Source organism: Tupaia chinensis, unplaced genomic scaffold, assembly GCF_000334495.1.
Source record: "Tupaia chinensis unplaced genomic scaffold, TupChi_1.0 Scaffold000667_1, whole genome shotgun sequence".
NCBI classification, from domain to species: domain Eukaryota; kingdom Metazoa; phylum Chordata; class Mammalia; order Scandentia; family Tupaiidae; genus Tupaia; species Tupaia belangeri.
Genome location: NW_006160189.1, coordinates 1,015,283 through 1,035,910, shown reverse-complemented (window position 1 = coordinate 1,035,910; position 20,628 = coordinate 1,015,283). Strand labels below are relative to the sequence as shown.

The following is a 20,628-nucleotide window of genomic DNA, read 5'->3' as shown; positions in this document are numbered from 1 at the left end:
TTTTTTCATGGCTGAGTAATATCCCGTAGAGCAAATATGCCTTATTGTTTCAATCCAGTCATCTGTTTTTGGACATTTGGGATGATTCCGTGTCCTAGTAATTGCAAGTAATCCAAGTAAACATGGGGATGAGCAAGTGTTTTTCAGAGTACGGGTTTTTCTATCCTTTGGGTAAATACCTAAGAGTAGAATTATTGGATCTTATGGTAGTTCTATCTGTAAGTTTCTGAGAAATCTCCATATTGTTCTCCAAAGTGGTGCTAGTAATGTCCATTCCCACTAATACTGTAGGAGAATTCCCTTTTCACCACGGTCTCACCATCACTTACCATTATTAATTTTTAAATTTTTAGCCATTTTCACTGGGGTTAAGTGGTATCTCATTGTGGTTTTGATTTGCATTTCCCTTATGATAAGAGATGTTAAGCATGTTTTCATATACTTTATGCTGATTTTGCTGAAAGTCTTAATCATGAAGAGATGTGTTTTATCAAGTGCTTTTTCTGCATCAATTGATATGATCATATATTTTTTATTTTTTGTTTTGTTAATGTAATGTATTACATTTATTATTTTTATTTGTTGAACCATCCTTGCATCCCAGGAATAAACCCTACTTGGTTATGGTGTATAATATTTTTAATATGTTCTTGAATATGACTTGATAGTATCCTGTTGAGAATTTTTGCATCTGTATTTATCAAAGATATTAGCCTGTAGTTTTCTTTTTTTATCATGTCCTTGTACGGCTTTGGAATTAAGATGATGGAGGCATCATAGAATGAATTAGAGAGGGTTCTTTCCTTTTGAATTTTTAGAAATAGTTTAAGGATAATTGGGGTTAGTTCTTCTTTAAAAGTTCTGTAGAATTCAGAAGTGAAGCCATTAGGACCTGAGTGTTTCCTTGTTGGGAGACTATTACTCATTCAGTCTCATTGGTATGGTCTATTTAGACTTTCTATTTTTTCCTGGCTCAATTTTGGTAGGTTATTTGTGTCCAGAAACTTGTCTGTCTCATCTAGGCTTTCTTGTTTGTTGGCGTATAGTGACTCATAGTATTCTCTGATGACATTTTGTATTTATGTTATATCTGTTGTAATAATGGCCATTTCCTTGCTGATTTGATATATCTGGCTCCTTTCTCTGTTCTTGATTAATCTAGCTAATGGTGTGCCAAATTTGTTTACCCTTTCAAAGAACAAGCTTATTGGTTTTATTTTCGGTATAGTTCTTCATTCTCTATTTCATTTATTTCTGTTTGAATCTTTATTATTTCTTTTTTCTCCTGGAAATTTTTGAGTTTTTGTTGTTGTTTTTCGAGTTCCCTAAGTTGTGTCATCAAGTTGTTTATTTGCCACCTTTCTGCTTTTGTCTCATGGGCACTAATTGCTATGAACTTCCCTCTTATGACTGCTTTTGCTGTGTCCCATAGGTTATAAATACTGATTTGTTCATTACCATTGGTTTCTATAAATCTTTTGATTTTAGTCTTAATTTCTTCTAGATTTGTAAAGTTACTTAGGAGCAGGTTGTTTAGTTTCCATGTGTTTGTGAATTTTAAAGGGCTCTTTCCATAGTTGATTTCAAGTTTGATTCCATCATGCTTGGAAACGATTCTAGATGTAGTTTCTATACCTTTTAATTTGTAAAGGCTTGTTTTGTGCCCTATCATGTGGTCAAGTTTTGAGAATGTTCTAAGTAGGGGTGAGAAAAATGTACATTTTGTGATAATTGTGTAAAATACTCTGTAGATGTCTGTCAAGTCCATTTTATGTATGATATTGTTTAGATCTTATATCTCTTTGTTTGTTTTTTGTCTAGCTGATCTGTCCAGAGGAATCAGTGGGATGTTGAGAACCCCTACAATTATTGTGTTACAGTCTCTCTCTCCCTTGAGATCTAACAGTTTCACTTTGACAGATTTAAGTACTCCAGTGTTGGATGCATAGTTATTTACAAGTGTTATATCTTCTTGGTGAACAAGTCCTTTTAGCACTATATAAAATCCTTTTTTGTCTCTTCTTATTACTTTCTTCTTAAAGTCTAATTTGTCTAATACCAGTACCACTACTCCAGACTTCTTTGGTTTCTATTTGCATGGGATAACTTTTTCCAGCCCTTCACTTTTAGTCTACATATGTCCTTATCAGTGAGGTGTGTTTCTTATAAGCACCATGAAGGAGCAGTATAAAGTTGGTGTCTGTTTTTGTTCAGCTAGGCTATGTCTTTTAACAGGAGAATTTAATCCATTAACATTCAATGTTATTATTGATAGTTGTGGACTTATCACTGTTATTTTGTTAGCCATTTTCTCAGTTGACTTTTGTTCTCTTATTTCTACTTGTCTCTCTTTGGTTATCCTGATATAATACTCCTCTCAGTACTTCTTACAGACCTGGTCTAGTATTGGTGAATTCTTGCAGTTTTTGTTTACCTGAGAATACTTTTATTTTTTTTCCCCTTTTGAAGGATAATCTTGCTGGATATAGTATTCTTCGTGGAAATTGTTTTTCTTTTAAGGTATTGAATACATCTTCTTATTCTTCCTTACCTGCATCATTTCATTTGAGAAGTGTGACATTAGTCTAATGAGATCATTTTTATAAATAACTTGACATTTCTCCCTTGTCATTTTTAGAATATTGTCTCTGTCTTTTATTTTTACCAATCTGGGTATGATGTGCCAGAGGAAGGATCTTTGTGCTTTTATTCTATTTGGGGTCCTTTCTTTTTCTGGGTCTGAACTTCTCTATGTTTATCTATATTTTAAAAAATTTTAGATTGTATTTCATAAAAGATATTTTCCATGCCTTTAGTAGATCCTCCAATGTCTGGAATATCCATTTATATGGATATTTGGGCATTTCATGGTGTCTAGAATTTCCCATATACTGTTCTCAATTTCTTTTAGGTGTTTTTTCTTTCTTTTCGGTGATTTGGTGATGTTGGAAAGTTTGCCTTCAAGGTTTTCTTTCTTCTGCATGGTCCAATCTGCTGTTTTTGCTTTCTAGGAAGACTTTAATTTCTTGTATTGTAGTCTTCATTTCCAGAAGTTCTGTTTGATTCTTCTTTAGGGTATCTATTTCTTTATGAAATTCCTCAAATTCCTCAAATTTCTTTATGAAATGAGAAATGATTTTCTCATTTCCTGGAATAGATTGTCTATTTTCTCTTGCATCTCTTTGAATTTTGTCACTATAAATATTTGGAATTTGTTTTCTGACAATTCTGTGTATATCTCTGTGCTATCCATTATTAGTGAGGGGCTACTATGCTCACCTGGGAGAGAGTTACCACCATATTTTCTCATGTTTCTTCAAGATCTGTGCTGATGTCTAGTCATCTGATGCAGTATTCACTTTTTTCTGTTTGTTGGAGTAAATTCTGTAGTATCGATAGAGAAAATTTCACCCTTAGTTTCCAAGTGTATTCCTATTGGAAGGTTGTGTTTCTCAGGACAGAGCAGTTATCAGTAACTTCAGATAGTTAACCCCTCTTCCATATGTTCAGCTCTTGATGAGGTGGTAGCTAGCTAAGGAGATAGAACTTAGTGAAGAGGATCAAATCTCTAGCTGCTTATTACATTCGGAACATTTGGTACACCATCATGTAGGCTGGTATACCAAAAGTTCCAAAGTTACTCCCAGGTGCCGAATGCACTCACCTAAGGAGGCCTGCACAAACCAGGCTTAAGTCTCCCAATGGGCAGGCAGGGAGAGCCTAGGCCACTGGAACAGTTACAGTGTGGCAAAAGTTCCAAAGTTGCTTCCAGGCCCCAAGCATGGTCTTGCTCAAGGAGGCTTGCCCAGACCAGCAGTTATATACATTTTAAATTTATTCCTATGGGTCAGCAGGTGGTGTAGTGGTTTAGGCACAGGACTCCTATTTGGACAGTCATTGTTTGAGCCCAGGACCTGAAGGCTTGCTTTCTCACTTTCCCTCTCTTTCTCTGCTTCTCTAATGAGAGCACACGCCTGTAGCAATTTTAATAATAATAATAATGATAACTAAAATTAAATAAATAATTCATTTAAAAATATTTCCATATGGAAGAGAAAAGAACAAGCTCTATTTCAAACATATTAAACTTCGTTATGAAAGTTCAAAAATAGATTTATAGCTCCAAACATAGGGGAAGTTAATATCTTCAAACTTAAGAGCAAGACCAAAGAAAGTGAAAATCTTGATTAGAATATCAACCCAGTAGTGTAGTGGTTAAATGTTTTATACTGAGAACTGGATCCAACATGAATGACTAGGTTGCTTGAAAAACACTCTGAATGTGTTCCCCAAATCCTGGCAGGAGGGATAAATGGGTAAAAGAACTGCGATATGATCATATCCCATGAGGGGGTGGTATCTCTCTTCTCTCTAGGTTATGATCCCTCTGTCTATAATAAAAAAATAAGGAACATGAATTATAACTATACAAAAGAAGATATAAAAAATAGCATGAAAATAAACCTCAAAATATACTAATTCAGACAGATATGTAATATTCAAGAACGTACCATGTATCATTTATCAATCTGGAAAACGTTTAACTTAAAAATTACTGTACTAGGGTTATTTTAGAGCTAGGAGATTGTGGAAAGTCTACTCATAGAATTCATAAAATCATCATGTGAATTAATTTACCTATATATGTAAAAACTTAAAAACTGTGACTTGATTTCTTTGAAAGAGATCATTTGCTCTCACTGGAAAGACAGAGATAGACAGAAAGCAAGAAATTACCCCCCAGGGGGGATGGCCATATCACAATCCCTTCTCTTCCATTCTCCTCTTGGGGTTTTGGGCATGCACAAACATGTGCCTAGCATGAGTTTGAAGGGACCGAATATGGTACTTGAATATGGTACTTGACCAGTGACATAACCATTACACCATTTGATTTGATTTTTTTTTTTTTGAGAGGTTTTTGCTATAGGGTGCTTGTGCTCGCCAGACAAACAGAGAGAGAGAGACAGAAAAAGAGAAATCAACCCCCCAGGGGGTATGGCCATGCTGCAATCCCTTCTCCTCCATTCTCCTCTTGGGATCTTGGGCATGCACGCACGCGCGCCTGGCGTGAGTTCAAGCCACTGGGTCTGGGACTCGAACCGTGATTGACTACGTGGGAGTCCAGCAACATAGCCATTACTCTAACTGCTGGTCCCAGATTTGATTTTTTAATAATATTTCTAAAGAAATATAAAATATTAAGTTAAAGACTTAAAAGAAATTTCAATTATTGTTACACTACTTAATAAATATAAGTGATTTAAAGTCCTTTTAAAAGAAACTAAGAAAAAGTATGTTTTACTTACAAGTTTAAATATTAGAGATTAATAAACATGAATATGGAGAAATCTATGTATTTATTGAGTAAATGTTCACAATGTATTAAGTAAGAAGGCATAATGCATAACATAGCTGTATAAAATATATGCATAGAAAAAGTTCAGAAACATACTTATCTATCAATATGTACTTTTAGTAATAATGACTTGTTACCTTGGTATTGCTTGTCGATTGTATTCTTTATATATATATTTTATCTGCATTTTAAAGTTTAATTTAAATATAAAATCCATTATAGAAATTATCTTTATGTTAATCAGATAAATTAAATAGGCACATGAATATCACATAAGTTTTCTTTGAACTAAAATTTACCACCAGTGACTACTGAGTATTGTTTTCTGAAACAATGTTATGAAAGAAATCTAAAACTTTACAGGAAATAAGAATGTGTTTCATCATTAATATCACTGAGTTAAGTTAAAAGTCATACAAGGCCCTAAGGTCACATGGAGATTTTAATGGAGCATATGCTTGATTCAATAGAAATGTTGTAGCCAAAAGATTTGCATCAATGAACTACACATGAATTAAAGATAAGTGAATCAAAAGCCTTAATGTACTGATTTGGAGTCACAAAATCTGTATAATTGTTAAATGTTTCATTAATTTACCAAATGGTTCCTACTTTATGTCTTTTTCGATTTGCAAATTAGAGATAAAACAATATTCATTCGATCTGTACACTATAAAAAATGTTAAGCTGATATTTATAGATCTTGTGAAGTAAAACGTGTATCAATAGAAAATGTTTAACAAGAGAAATGTTTATGAATACAGATACTTTGAAATAGTATTAAATTTTAAATGCACCTATTCTAATAATATTAATAGCACAAATAATATAATATTATATAATTTAAAATGTTTTAACCTGTCTTTTCTTTTGAAATTCATATTAAGCATAATAAGTAAATACGTTCTGAATTCCTATTTTTGGAAAATTGAATCCCAGGAAAACTAAAATGTGAGATAATTCTCTGCTAGTCTGACTAGAGTGCTCAGTTATTGGTGTCTGCCTTTAGAGAGTTCTTGACAGATGTTCAGAAAAAGATATCCAGGCATGTGAATAAATCTTTTCTTTTTTTTTTTTTTGAGAGATTTTCACTGTAGGGCGCGTGCGCTCGCCAGACAGACAGAGAGAGACACAGAGATAGAAAGCTAGAAATCACCCCCCAGGGGGGATGGTCACGCCGTAATCCCTTCTTCTCCATTCTCCTCTCGGGATCTTGGGAACGCACGCACATGCGCCCGGCGTGAGTTTTAAGCCACCGGGTCCAGGACACGAACCGCGGTCGACTATGTGGGAGTCCAGCGACATAGCCATTATGCTAACTGCTGGCTCCCGTGAATAAATCTTAATATTATTTCACATGATCATCAGTTGGAAGAATTAAGGAAATCTAGCTTGGAGAAGAAATGGTTCGGGAAGTAAAGATGAGATTTAGGTTCAAATGTTCACATGCTGTCCTGCATAACAGAGAATCCCAGATATATTTTGTTGAGTTCTGAATAAAAAGAAATGTAAGTTTACAACTTGGTTCTGCCTATTCGTAACTATGTGACCTAAGGGGTCTTGTGTCTTCATCTTTTTTTCTTAGTTTTTTTGTCGTAGGGAGTGTGCACTCACAGGAGAGAGACAGAGAAAGGCAGTGAGAAGGAAATAGAGAAATAACCTCCCAGGAAGGAAAGGCCATGCCATGATTCCTTCTCCTTCATTTTTCTCCTGGGATTTTGAGCACACACATCCACACATACCCAGTGTGATTTTCAAGTGGCTAGATCTGAGGCTTGAACCATGGTCAACCACGTGGGAGTCCAGTGCTTTAACCACCACACCACCTGCTGACCCCAATTTACTTCCATTGTAATGGATAGAATGAAGATTTGATACTGAATCTGAGAAATACAGAACTTCTCCTTTTTAGATTAGATAATTTTTTTAAATAATAGTAGCCAGTTTACCGAAATCAAATTCACCAACCATATTGTGAGGATAATATTTATATTTATAAAAATAAGAACAGTCATTAGGATGATACCTGCTATGTGCTTGTTACTCTGAATATGTAGGTAATATTAACATCATTTTGATAATTGCCTTTGATATCCTATGAAACTGTCACATTAAACAATATATATTGCCAGAAAGCCTGTGTGAGCACCAGAGACAGAGAAATAGAGAGAGAGAAAGCAAGGCCTCTCCTAACCCCTCCAGAGGGAAAGATCACACCGCATTCCCTTCTCATCCATCTCCTCACTGCCAGGATTTTGTGCACACACCTGCACTCGGCATGTTTCTCAAGTTGCTGGACTGGGCTTGAACTGCACAGTTGGTCCTGTGGGAGTCTAGCTGCCTTAACTATCATCCCATGGGCTGGCCGGAAGCTATCACATGTTTGATCATTGAGTTAGATTTTTATCTACTAGCTATTGTTTCAAAGCCTGTTTGTCAAGATAAGAGTCAGACACATAAGCTTTTAGGTGGCACGTCATTTGGGTTCTTACTTTTAAGAGCAAATATGAAGTGTTTGAGGTAATCGAAGTCTATTCATCTCTAAGTTCTCCATGCCATTTCTCAACATTGTTTTGAGAAATGTCTTTTCTACCCTTTGGGGTTAGATCATTCTTATGTGAGCATTCTCAATGTTGAAGGCTGAGATAAAATTTGAAAGTAGGGACTGAAATCTTTTGGAAGTTCTAAGACTTGTGAAGGTTCTCGATGATCCAATACAGGATTTTAGCGAGTTTACCAGCAGCTCCATCCAATTCTACAGATTTTAACTCAGGGCATCATTAAGACCCTTACTCCACAAGGATCAATTTGAAACCTTTGAATCACTAGAAAATTGCTAACCTGATGGGTATACTCGTAGCCTCTAGAACAAAACAACTGGGCTTCTAAACTTCCCATGACACTGGCTCTTTTCCCAGTGTTCCATTTACTCCTTTTGTAAAGTAAGGATTTTTTTTTTTTATTTCCCATAGGGCATGTGCATGCACCAGAGAGAGACATACGACACAGAGAGAATGAGAACATACCCTCCCAGGGGAGCAGCCATGCCATAATCATCTCTCCTCTGTTCTCTGAAAATCCTGTTTTAAAACATACATGTGTCCTGTGTTTTTTTAAAGTCACCAGGTCTGAACTTTAACTGCCCAGTCAGCCATGTAGGATCCAGCTGTGTGCCTTAACCACCATCCCACTAGCTAGCTCTGTAAAGTAAGAATTTTTAATAATACCTTTTTTATTTATTATTTTTTTCAAGAGAGGTTTTCACTGTGGAGCCCATGCACTCTCCAGAAAGACAGAGAGAGACAGAGAGACAGAAAGCAAGAAATCACCCCCCGGGGGGATGGCCACACCGCAATCCCTTCTCCTCTATTCTCCTCTCGGGATCTTGGGCACACATGCACTCTTGCCCACCATGAGTTTTAACCCGCCGAGTCTGGGACGCAAACTGTGGTCGACTATGTGGGAGTCCAGTGACATAGCCCTTATGCTAACTGCTGATCTCAATAATATCTTTTTAAAAGTCCATGTAATGTGAGGGACTGCATGAATAAATATAATGAAATGATCAGAATAATATCAGAATATAGATGCTAAATAAATTATAGTTTTTAATATTTGGAAAACTGGCAATAATGGTATACTGTGGGTTTGATGGTCCTTGAAGACTCTGAGGATATACAGTCTGGACATCTGTCCCAGGCTTCTCTCGGTTGAGGTTTGATGTTATCTCAATTCGATTCAGGATAGTTTTGGATATCTGTTGGAAAGTTATCTGTATGGTAAAAATCCCACTGGAAACAGCTTTATAGACTTCTGCTCAGGTTAGGTTAATATTATATTGATCAGGGTCAGCCAGTGGTGTGGTGGTTAAAGCACTGAACTCCTACATGGCTGACCGAGGTTTGCATCCTGACCCAGCAGCTTGAAATTTACCCTGGGCACATGTGCATGCATGCCCACAATCTGAGAAAAGAATGGAGGAGAAGGAATTGAGGTGTAGCATCCCCTGCTAGGGAGAAACTTGTTTTCTGTCTCTCTGTTTTATTATGTTCTCTAGCGAGTGCATGCACCCTGTGGCAAAACTCTCACAAAAGAAAAACAAAACACAAAGTATAACCTTAATCTCACATTTCGCATTTGCAGAGAGGCAATAGAGTAGGTTTGAACCATTATGTAAGAATAATAATATTAGACAAGAAAAAGGAGAGACTGGAAAAAAAGAAACACAAAATTGAAGGTCTGACACTTTATTCAGTGATTTTTTAAAAGAGTTATTTATTAAATTTTATTTATTCATTCATTTATTTTAATTTGACCAGAGAGAGACACAGAGAGAGAAAGAAAGAGAGGGAGGGAGGGAAAGTGAGAAAGCAAGCTACCAGACCCAGGACTCAAACTGTGGTCGGACATGTAGAATGTCCACTGCCTTAACCACCAAGTCACCTGCTGGTCCCCTTGATTCAGTGATTTAAGACAAGTTCTCAAATCTTGGAATGTTTTAGTTAAAAAAGATAGCATTCAGGAGATCTGTGGACTAGATTTCCTGGGTGAAGTGATGAGAATAAAAGATTCCTGTAGCTCAAAGCTGCTAGTGATCACAAAAGCAGCACTACATATATGATATATATCTTCCAAGTTCTAGTGATTTCATATTAGAAAAATTTTACAAATAATCTTAACAGATTGAGAAAGAATGAGAAAATGAATAACAAATATGCTTTGAAATATGTCTGCTTTAAGAGTAGATGTAGGCATTCTGCAACTGATAGTTATATGTTGATTCATTGTCTAGAATTCAAAGTATTTTCCCCTGGAAAAGTTGCTTCAAGTTATGGTCATAGTCCCAGCAATGGCCAGGTGGTTGAAGGAGCTAGATCCCACATGACTCTGTAGCTTGGGTCCTGGCCCAGAAGCTTGATAAACACACCAGGCATGTGTATGCTTCATACATACAGGATGGAGAAATGGGGAAGGAATTGTGATGTGACCATGATCCATTGGGGGGAGGGTGCTTTCTCCCTCTCCCTCTCTCTCTGTTTCTCCTTGGCAAGCTCGTGTGCCCTCTGACAATTTTTTAAAATAAATTATAATATAATAAATAATATATATTGCATGATCAGTAACAACATAAATAAAAAATTATTGATACTAAGCATAATTTAAGAGAATATATGAAGAAATCTACAAAATTTTATCAAGTGAAATAAATAACATACATAAAAGTTCTGTTTTAATGACTATAAATTTTCTCAACCAATTTATGTAAATTTACATAACTCTTACTCTAAACAGATTTTTGAAGGACAGGGTGAAGATCAAGCAAGCAATTGTATTTGGAATGATTAACAATGAAGAATTATCTATAAACTAGAATAAGTGATAAGTGAAGATATTCTTGAGATAAAATACAAAGGTAATTCAATGAAGAAAGTTTTCTTTTTTATTATTAATTTTTTAATGATCTAGAACCAGAAGCTGTCTCTATAGCAAAAAAAGAAAAAGAAAAAAAAAAAAAAGCCATGAACGTCAACCTACACCTGGCACTATATGTAAAATTTATCTCAAAACAGATCAAATGTAAATATATAAAGTTTTTTGGAAAAAAAAATGAGAGAAGAATTGGTGTGACCTTACATCAGGTGAGGTGTCTTACATACGATAATCTATAAGTAAAAAGGGTGGTAGAATATTCTTCACTCCAAGCTTATGCTCTGAAAAGGACATTTTTTTAAAAAATAAAAAGAGTAGCCATTGAGTGAAAATACTTGTTTCCAAGTCATGTATCAGATAAAGAATTTGTCTCAAATATAAGAAGAATTTTAAAATACATTAATAAGAGAATAAACAACTCAATTTGTAAAAATAATCAGGTGCTTTGAACAGATTCTGTCAAAGAAGATATATGAGCGGAAGATGAGCACAGGAAAATGCTCGACACCATTATTCACCAGGGAAATGCAAATTAAATATATAAAGGGCAGCTTGAGAAAAACGTGGAATGGCCAAGGTTCTCTGTAGCCTGTCTGTAGTGGTAATCCAGCCTCTATCAACTCATGTCTAAATCTCATGGAACTGGATACCAAAAAAAGAGAATGTTATTGATATGTAGGTTTTAAAGTTTTAATTATAATAAATTGAATGACTGAAATGTAACTCTACCCCCAATAAAATCACTTGAAAAAGCTAGCCTCCAGCAACAGAACAAAATATCCATGGGAATTTTAATATATAAAAAAACATGAATTTCAATAGATGGCCAAGGATGAATGGTTGAATGAATGATGTGGAGATGCCTAGATAACAATATGGAGAAAAATATCCCATAGTTAACATAACAATAAATTCTATTTAAACTTAATTTTCCTACAAAAATATATTCTAGGAAAACGACTTTATGTTATTACGGCAGGGAAATATTTTTTAAGCATGACATCCAAAGGAATTCATAAAGTAAATTAGGAGATTTGAATTCATAAACTTTCTTAAAAGTAGGGGCCAGCAAGTGGTGTGTTAATTAAGGTACATGGGCAGTCGCAGTTCGAGTCCCAGACCTGATAGCTTGCTTACTCACTTTCTCTGTCTCTCTCTCTCTCTGGTGAACACGGGTGCCTTATAGCAAATTTACAAATAATAATAACAATAATAATAATAGTAAAATTAAATAAATATATATATATTTTTTTTGGAGAGATTTTCACTGTAAGGTGCGTGCGCTCGCCAGACAGAGAGAGACATAGAGACAGAAAGCGAGAAATCACCCCCCAGGGGGGATGGTCACGCCGCAATCCCTTCTCCTCCATTCTCCTCTCGGGATCTTGGGCACGCATGCACACGCGCCCGGCGTGAGTTTTAAGCCACTGGGTCCGGGACACGAACCGCGGTCGACTACGTGGGAGTCCAGCGACATAGCCATTACGCTAACTGCTGGTTCCCATTAAATAAATATTTTTAAAATTCTTAAAAATATAAGCAAAGTTAATAGTTAAATGATCATCTAGGAAAAATAATAATGGAATGCAGAGAGTATTAGTTTTAATTGACAGCCTAGCATTTGCTCACCCTTCTTTTGGTAGACAGTACCATGTTAATTAGGAGACAAAATGAGACAGCCAGGGCCACACTGGACACAAGGCACACTCTCCTGTTTCCCATTGCGATCTGATGCAGCCAGAAGAGCTCCACTTAAACCTTGAACCTCCCAGCAGGGAGCTGAGTTAACCCTTATTTTTATACATCACTCAATATTAGCTATTTCCTGTTATCAGCATTGCAACTAAGGAATGCCCTCTTAGAAGATGATATTTTCCTCATCAATAAATGGATCGGACACATTTGTTTATCATTTATTTGATGCCTAACACTACCTGGATAAAATAATTGATTACAAGACATAAGACATAAACTCATAATATTAATTGCATATTTTTATGCTAGACCTTGGTTAGATTCTGAAAAGTTCAAGTAACAGATTTCTGTAAAGTTGGCCATTTTTTTTACTCTTTGCAGTCCTCTACCCGCTATCTGAACCCTATCAGTTCCTACTGCTCTTTGTTTCCTACTTGCAATAAAGCACACCACTGCTGACAGCATCCATGGCACCTGGGCCTGTTGATCAGTCCTGAGCATCTGCTCCAGCTTTTGCTTAGTGTAGCTATGTGGCCTTAGGTAAAACACTTACTTTAATCTTCAGGTTTTCCTTTCAAAATTAGGTGTAACTTTGCCATCTCAGTGTAACGAAATCATGCTTATAACGTGTTAAGTAGAGTTGAAGGTAGATTACAGGTACTATCCTAATTAATTTATTTCATAATCTGTGAGAGTATTCATCATTGATTCTAAGAAGACATGTATGAGGTCAATAGGTTTTCTCCTGATTTTTGAATGAAGAGACAAATTAGAAATGTGCTCTTACCTCCCTAAATATCAATATCAGATAAGTAATAACCTCAGAATATGCTTGATGATATTTTTCTGCACCTTTTCTCCAGAGTGGAGAAGCCCTACTTCAATCTCTAGTTTTAACTACTGAACCTGTTTCCAGGTTTCTTCTCTTTGAGGGTTTTGCTATAGGGCACGTGCGCTCGCCAGAAAGACAGAGAGACAGAAAGCGAATAACTATCCCCCCCTTCAGGGGGGATGGCCACACCGCAATCCCTTCTCCATTCTCCTCTCGGGATCTTGGGCATGCATGCACGCGTGCCTGGCGTGAGTTTTAAGCCACCAGGTCCGGGACGCGAACTGCGGTCAACCACATGGGAGTCCATTGACATAGCCATTACGCTAACTGCTGGTCCCAATCCCTGGCTTTCTTATCCAGTTCTTGACTAGCTCATGTAGCTTAAGTCACTGGTTTGCATTTTAATTCAACTTTGATACTTTGATTCCAGAGACCTCAATCTTGTTTGTTTGTTTGGTTGGTTTCTTAATTTTTTGCTAGAGGGGAGTGTGTTCACTGGAAAAAGAGAGAGAGAGAGAGAGAGTGAGAGAGAGAGAGGGAAAGTAAGAAAGCAACCCCCCAATGGGGAATGGCCATAATCCTGTCTCCTCCATTTCTCTCTGCTTTTGGGATTTTGGGCACACATGCATATACACCCAGTGTGTTTTTCAAGCTCCCAGGTTCTGAACTTGAACTGCATGGCCAGCTAAGCTGGGATCCACCTCCCTTAACCATGATGCCACTGACTAGCCCTTTCTCAATTTTGTTTTGATATTCTTAATTATTTTATATTTTATTTGTAATATTTAAGTGAAGCAAACTAGGAGGACTCTCAGAGTAAACACTTTCAGTTTGAGTTTCACTAGAAGTAAAGCTGAGCAAGAGGAAAAGGAGTTACATAATTGTCTATATTCTTTTCTTTTTTTGATTCAGTGAGAGAAATATTGATACCCTTAAGAGGATCTTCATGCCGCAATCTACCTTCAGTCCTAGCCAGCCTGATCATGGACGCATGTACATGCACCCAATGTTCTTGACAAAGTTCCAGGACTTGAACTCAGAAACTTTCTCATCCTGATCTGGTTGCATGAACACTGTCCACAACCTGGATTTCATATTCTTACTATTACAAGAAAGATAGTATTTGGTATGAGAGGTCTATCTCAGACTTAGGCTAGAAAATAAAATATGAGAAATCAGTTAAATTTGAGTTTTGGATAAACAGTAAATAATATTTTAGTATAAGTACATCTCAACTATTGCATAGGAAACACTTATGTAAAAAATAAATATTTAAAGAAATTAAGATGCACTTATTTGTCCTATATTTTTACTTGCTAAATATGGCAGCTGAAAGTTATGCACAATAAGAAATATTTTCACAGAATGTTGAACCCTCAGTGTCACTCATTGTTTCTGGAATCCAGGTTTTAAACACAAAACTGTAGACATTAAGAGTCTCTATTTTCCAGATGATTGGGAAAATTAGATGAAATTATGAATATAAAATAGTAAACATATCATTTGGCCTGGAGTGCGGGTCAGGAATGAAAACTTTTTATTAGTGCATTATATACTAAATGTAATAAAGCTAAAAATAAATACTTTAAATAAAGAAATATGTCAATATAAACTAACGTTTTTCAGAAAATGTGTACCATAATTAGACTTTAAAGATGCTGTGGTGAGGAAATGAAAGAAGCAAAGATACCTTTATTTGATTCTGGTGGGGAGTAGGGAGGCATGGGACATTTTTGGATCTGGAAGAGCTAAAGAGGAGACATTTTGACAGGTTATCTTGGATAATACCATAAATATATATATTTATTTCTGGAGAGGTTTTTGCTATAGGGTGCATGCGCTTGCCAGACAGAGAGAGACAGAGAGATAGAAAGCGAGAAATCACCACCCAGGGGTATGGCCACACCACAATCTCTTCTTCTCCATTCTCCTCTTAGGATCTTGGGCACACACGCACACACGCCCGGTGTAAGTTTAAGCCATCAGGTCCGGGACTCGAACCACGGTTGACTACGTGGTTGTCCAGTGACATAGCCATTATGCTAACTGCTGGTTCCACCATAAATAATTTTGCTAGGGGAGAGAAGAGGCAGATAATAAAGCACAATGAAAAGCAGGCAGAAGAATTTGGATTTCTTGTTTTTTTTTTTTTGTTTTGTTTTGTTTAGAGAGTTTTTTTTTTTTTTTTTTGCTATAGGGTTTGTGCACTCACCAGACAGAGAGAGACAGAGAGACAGAAAGTGAAAACTCACTCCGCAGGGGGATGGTCACGCCGCAAACCACGGTCGACTACGTGGAAGTCCAGCGACATAGTCATTATGCTAACTACTGGTCCCAAGAATTTGGATTTCATGGGATACATAAGAGGAAGTCCTTTTCAATCTGGACCAAGGAAGTAAAGTGATCACATTGGGCCCTTACAAAAATTAGTCTGCCAATAGTATGTAGGATGGATTGGAGGAGAGAGTAACTTATCAAAGAGATCAGCTATGCAGCTATTGCAATAACCTAGGAGGAAGCACTAAGGACCCAGGTAAATTGTGGCACGATGCAGGTGGGGGGATAAGTGCATCTGAGAGATGTGCAAAAGGGAGAAATGACAGAATCTGGGAGGTGAAGAATAGTCAAAGTGATGTCTGGAGTTCTTAAATGTACAAGTGAAAAAATGATAATGATGATGAAGGAAATAAGAAAAACTGATAAAACTGGAAAATGGAATCTATTTTAGACCCAACTCTAGCACAAAAATAGGGTATCTTTTCTTGAAATGGCATAATTATTTTTCTTTTAATAATTATCCAATTTTAGATGCATAGCTTCTTGATCCAGACCAATGCTCGTTTTCAATTCACATAATTGAGTGGAGAAGACTGCCACCCAACATGCTCAAAAGTGGTATTTTTTAAAGAGATTCTTTGCTGTAGGGCAAGTGCCCTGAGACACAAAGAGAGAGAGAGAGACAGAGAGAGAGAAAGTGAGAAATCACGCTGCAGGAGGGATGGCCCCATCACAATCCCTTTTCCTCAGTTCCACATTTGGGAATTTGGTCACACATGCACTCATGCCTGGCATGAGTTTCAAGCCTCCAAATCCAGGACTAGAACCACAGTTGTGCATGTGGTAGTCCAGCGCCACCTGCTGGCTCCCCAAAGTAGTACTGATTAAGAGAACAATAGGTAGGTCTCTGTGAGCCACATATGCGGTACTTATGTGCATAGGATTATAGTGCAATGAAATCTACTCAAATACAATTATATAAAAAAATTCTACAATTCTTTGGATATTTCATATTCTTTCTGAATGTATAATGCATGTTATATGCATGAATGATGCATATAATGTATCAATATAGAAATGCTAGATAATAGCATTCTAGCAGATAACATTTCAAATACTTTCCATTTTAGGCTTTTTTTTTAACTTGCTTTAGACTTGACTTTTAAAATTCTTTCCTCTATGATTAAGAGAGAGAGAAAGACTGTGAGGAGAGGGGAGACAGAGATAGGTATGTTTTTCCAAAAGGGTTGAGATTCTCATGCACCAGCCTCCAAATTAACATGGATTATATGTGTGCACAACCACACTCAGCATGCTCCAGTTGGCCTAGGAACTGAACATCAGTCTTTCATTTGGCTTTCAGTCAGATCTGAAGAGTGAGGAAGAGTGAGATCTGCATCAGCATGGTTGGACCATTAGTGTTTTTGTTTGTTTGTTTTGTTTTGTTTTGTTTGGATGTTTTTGTCATAGAGCACATGCACTGGCTGAGAAGAGAGACAGATACGCAAAGAGAGAAAGTGAAAAAAGAGCTCCCGGGAGGGATGACCACACCATAATCTCTTATCCTTCATTTTCCTCTGGAGATTTTGGAAACACACACATGCACCTAGGGTGTTTTGCAGTCTACCAATGTCTAGGACTCCAACCACACAAGTTATATGAGATCCAGCACCTTAACCACCACACCACCTACTGACCCCATGGTCTTCTTTTTTATACATTAAAAAATATTGTACATGAAAGTCATTATACATAAAAAAAGATATTTTTCATGTTAAATATGATTACTTGTAAATTCCAGGTCATTTTCCTCCACAATTTTTATCTCAAAAATTTTTATTTTTATTCCAACAAGCAATTAGTTGCTTCACATATTTATTTAAACAAGAACTTTTATTTTTATCTATCTTCTAGAGCAATGAATTTTAGAGAAGATAATTCAGAAGACCGATACAAGGGGAAGTAGGAAAAAGGAATCAGGGAGAGATTGAGAAGCAGACAAGAAGATATTTTTAATGAAGTACCTTTAATTAATGTCGTTTTTTTTTTTTTTACTTTTTTTTGAGAGGTTTTTCGCTATAGGGCGCGTGCGCTCGCCAGACAGACAGACAGAGAGAGACATAGAGACAGAAAGTGAGAAATCACCCCCCAGGGGGGATGGCCACGCCGCAATCCCTTCTCCTCCATTCTCCTCTCGGGATCTTGGGCACACACGCACACGCGCCCAGCGTGAGTTTTAAGCCACCGGGTCCAGGACGCGAACCACAGTCGACTACATGGGAGTCCAGCGACATAGCCAATTACGCTAACTGCTGGTTTTCTAATTAATGTAGTTTTGAAGTAATTAATTACCTCCTTCATATTGAAATCTATTTTTATAACAGATATTATATGTATTACAGCTTTTAAAATTTTACATGTATACTATCAATATAATCTTGAATAAATATATTACTGTGTGTAGGAAAAGTATTATTGCCCAATTTTCATATCAGAGAAAGCAGGAAATTTTAATAAAACTTTTCCACATTCTTGCGACTAGTGGGAAGCCTATATAAATTCAAATCTTCTGACTTTTCTCATTATGGTACTCATTGGCAGGAAATTGAAATAATCAATATGGGTCAATTTGGGGGAAAGAAGCAGAGGTGTTATGGATGCTCCTTTAGTGCTATTTCAAAGCTGTTCACAGATGCAACACTCCAGTTCCTCAAAGTCCCTAGATGGCTACCGCTCTCCAGGGATTACATTGGTCCTCCTCCCCTAGGAATCCCATTCTGACATTCCAACATAACTATATCCAGGCTGCATTTCAACCTCCCACTGACATTTGCCATTTTTCTTCTAGAAGTAGAAGATAAAATTGAGAGCAAAGGAAACAACTTTATACACACACACACACACACACACACACACATATATATATATATATATATATATATATATACACACACACACACATATACACATACATCAGTTTTGGTTAAAAAAGCAAATGGTAAATACAACATACTCAATATATTATTCAAGTTTGAGATGGCCAGAACTACTTCGAAAATGTAAATTTGCTTAACAACCAGTTGAGTTGCCTTAGCTTTGAAGATTGTAAATAGACTACCTCACAGTATTTATTTTTCATAGATTATACAGTTCAGGTGATGAAAGCTTAGTCTCTGTTCTAGGGGAGAGATCTTAGCAAAGCTTGCTTTCTTTTCTCCTCACCTCCTGCCACCTCCTCTTCTTTCCTCCTTCCCCCTTTCTTCTCTTTGTTCTTCTGTTTCTATCAACATTTCATGATGATGATATAATCTGTGCAGTAGTGGATTACAGCTCTGCTGTCTAGTGACAGTTATTTTTTAGCCAGAAAAGGTATATCAATATTTTTTTCTCTTGAGGTAAGCTCGTGTACTAAAGGTTTTGACTGTAAGAAATATAACGATTCAGTTCCGATTTTCTCATAGATATGAAAGGGAAATCTTGGATTTTATTCATGTTCTGCTTTATACGTGATGCCATCTCATTGAATTTTGAAGGTTGGGGGTTCGTGGAAGAACAGAAAAAATATATTGTTTTGAATGGAGTATTCTGTTTTTGAATTAATGATGACCTCTGTTGCTTGTGAAGCATATTTTTCTCTGGCAGATCTTTTGATTCTCTCCCTGACAGACTGCTGTATAACATGTTTAATGAACATGACATAGTATGGAGTAAGTATTCCTGACAGTTCCGAATAAATATTCATCATACTAAAAAAGGCAATGACTTACTCCATTCCCGTCATCATTAAAGGATCCTGGACACTTAATTCATTGTCCTATGATTACTACAAACGTCCAGGATCCTTTGAGTGGAATATATGACTTGTATTTTTATTTACTTTCTCGAAAATAAATTCCTTTTACATTCTTAGCTGATCAACGCTACTTAAGAATAGGCTTATGGAAAGTCAAATAATAAATACACGAGACAGCCAGACAGTCAAACATGTATTTTAGACACTCGAGTAGTTCATGTAATGTAGATCATATGTCTAGATGAACAATTCTATTTTTAAACTTTTACTTAGAATGCTTACACTGTTCAGGGCCTCTCTTAAAGTCTTTTGAAATATAACAGACATGGCCCAAGATATAATGTTAAGTTCAAGAAAATGTTTGTTAATCTTAAGTTACATACAGCTCACTTAGTTTAAAGACAAATTTAAGTTAAATAATGTTGCCTGTTGTTTAAAATGAATGAAAGTCAAAAGAAAGCTAAGTGACTTAGAGTAAGCAGTATTTCAATAAGGGAGAAAACTTTGACTACACGGAAGTAAAAAAATCAAGAAAATAGAATTAAGTCTATAAAATGAGCTCTTATTAACAACTTTGGAAACGTTTATTTTATTTTTTTTAATTTCAAATTACAGTTTGCTTGTTCATTCTGGGTGAACTCAGCACCTTCTTTTCACTTTAGATAATTATTCGAACATGAACAGGAAACTGAACACTATTTCAAGACATTAGTACTACACCTTAAAACAGTAACTTTAGAAGATACATAATTTAATTTGTACTAATAAGATTTTAATAATATTATAATGAAGTATGAGTATAAATAACTCACCTACAGGGGATGCATGAGTTGTAGAACTTCACCTCTACCTTAATAATGGAAACACATTTTTGAAACTGAATGAATGAATCTGTTCAAATTTACACACACTCAAAAAATAGTCTGAAAGAAAAGCCTGCCACTAAGAATGTCCTTTGGAACACCATTAGAGCTGGCGACCTTTCTGAGAATATTGGGCTACAGCAAATTGGAAGGGTCATATGTAACTCAAATCCAGGTCCATCTGGACTCTTCAGAAACAGGGAACAATAAACACAGACTAGTAATAATAGTAGCTAACATTTATTGTAAGTTTTCTGTTTACTAAGTGCTACTTAGTATAATTTTTCATGCATAACTCAAGGAATTATTACAATCTAAGAAGAAAATACATTAGCTTACATATAAAAAAGAAACTACATACAGAAGTTATATAACCTAT

The 20,628-nt window shown here is 36.1% G+C and overlaps 1 protein-coding gene across 1 annotated transcript in view; it reads right to left on the bottom strand.

The window, feature by feature from the left end:
- LOC106736146 (60S ribosomal protein L9) overlaps window positions 1-20,628 on the bottom strand; it is a 194,124-nt gene that overhangs the window by 169,693 nt on the left and 3,803 nt on the right. The gene's annotated exons all lie outside the window — the stretch shown is intronic.